This window comes from Carlito syrichta, unplaced genomic scaffold (assembly GCF_000164805.1).
Source record: "Carlito syrichta isolate Samal-C Ts95f unplaced genomic scaffold, Tarsius_syrichta-2.0.1 Scaffold309475, whole genome shotgun sequence".
NCBI classification, from domain to species: Eukaryota; Metazoa; Chordata; class Mammalia; order Primates; family Tarsiidae; genus Carlito; species Carlito syrichta.
This window is the reverse complement of record NW_007253571.1, coordinates 641051-643025: the sequence shown is the minus strand read 5'-3', so window position 1 is coordinate 643025 and position 1975 is coordinate 641051. Positions and strand designations below refer to the sequence as shown.

At 39.5% G+C, this 1975-nt stretch overlaps 1 pseudogene; it reads right to left on the bottom strand.

The window, feature by feature from the left end:
- Nucleotides 1-629: 629 nt before the first annotated feature.
- On the bottom strand, nucleotides 630-932 carry LOC103269756 (annotated as a pseudogene).
- Nucleotides 933-1975: the final 1043 nt, after the last annotated feature.

The following is a 1975-nucleotide window of genomic DNA, read 5'->3' as shown; positions in this document are numbered from 1 at the left end:
CTTAAGAGGATATCAAGTACCAGTATCTTCAAATGTTGATAAGCTGTTACATACATCCCACCAATTCACAATTTATCATATACACAACATACTCAATTTTTCAATATTTCCCAACACATTAACAAAGTTATCAGGAAAACAAGACTATCACGACCAAAGATGTTATGGAGTGCACACAATTCTGACAGGGAAAGCCATGATCAAGGAGTGGTTTTCTTTAGGAAACAATTCTACTAAAAACAACATGGGAATAGAAGTAATTTTAAATGTTCAAGACATTAGATGCAGGACTGTGATCCATATTGCCACTTAGTATACTTTGCATTACAGGATATAAAAACTAACCCCCCATTTATGGAATGTTAAGCTGATACTCAAGACAGTCAAAGCCTCTTGTAATTCAATATCCCACACTATTTTCTGGTTATTCCTAAAAATAAACAACCAGCTAATGATTTCACCTCTTAAAAAAAAGCATTTGCACTTAAAAAATGGGATGAGGTGGGATTCCCTCCTTAAAAATGTTTCTAGAGCTACTAAAAAACTATTTACAAAATAGTTGATAAAAATATTCCTCTGGATTGTACAAGAAGGGAGACAGGGACCATTGATAATACTGGGATATGACATTATTCAGGCTTGGCTTCTTTCTCTCCTGCTTCATCAGAGGCTGAATTCTCCTCGGTTTTAGTTTCTCCATTTTCTGCAGGTAACTCTTCTTTAGTTTCTTGGTTAGCCACTTCAGCCTGCTTTCCCTTCGCTCCCCTTTGCCCTTTTGCTTGCACTTTTTTGTCTGGATTTATCCTTTTCTGCCGCCTTTTCTGGTTTGCTTCCACTTTTGCAGGAGTAGGTTTAGCCAACAACTGCGCTGATCTCCTCTTGGGCTCTTCCTTCACTGCCCCCTTGGCAGAGCTGACCTTCCTTTTGGACATCTTGGCAGCAGGCAGGATGTATCAGGTGCCTGCAGGCAGCGGCATGGAGAGCCTTCAGGAAGCTGGGCTGCCGAACGGCTACCGCTCCTCTGTCACATTCTTTACACTTGTAAATGTTCTCCACAGTATGGATGGTCTTATGTCCAGCAAATCCTTTATGAGAGCAAAAGGTTTTGCCACTCTTCACATTTGTACAGTTTCTCAACAGTATGGATCCTGACATACCAAGTAAGCAGAGATTGAGAGTGAAAGGTTTTTCCAAATATTTCACATTTGTAGGTTTTCTCTCCAGTATGGATTGCCTTATGTCCAGTAAATAGTCCTTGAGATTGAAAGGCTTTGCCACATTAATGTTTTTAAACATATTTCATATTTGTAGAGCTTCTCTCCAGTATGGATTGTCTTATGTCCAGCAAATCCTCCAGAGTGAAAGGCTTTGTCACATTATTTACATTTGTAGGGTTTCTCTCCAGTATGGATGGTCTTATGTCCAGCAAATCCTTTATGAGAGTGAAATGTTTTGCCACACTCTTCACATTTGCAGGGTTTCTCAACAGTATGAATCTTAACATGTCAAGCCAAGTAGTGTATGAGAGTGAAAGGATTTGCCACATTCTTCACATCTGTAGGGTTTCTCTCCAACATGGATGGTCTTATGTCCACCGAGTCCTCCTTGACAACAAAAGACTTTGCTACACTCTTCACATTTGTTGGGTTTCTCTTCAATATGGATCACCATATGTCAAGCAAGTTTTGAATGAACATTAAAGGCTTTGTCACATTCTTTACATTTGTAGGGTTTCACTCCAGTATGGATGGTCTTATGTCCAGAGAAATCCTTTATGATAGCAAAAGTTTTTGCCACACTCCACATTTGTCGGGCTTCTCAATAGTATGGATCTTGCCATGTTTAGCTAGTCGTGAATGAGAATGAAAGGCTTTTCCATATATTTCACATTTGTAGAGGTTCTCTCCAGTATGGATTGTCTTATGTCCAGCAAAACCTCCTTGAGAGTGAAAGGCTTTGCCACATTCTTCACATT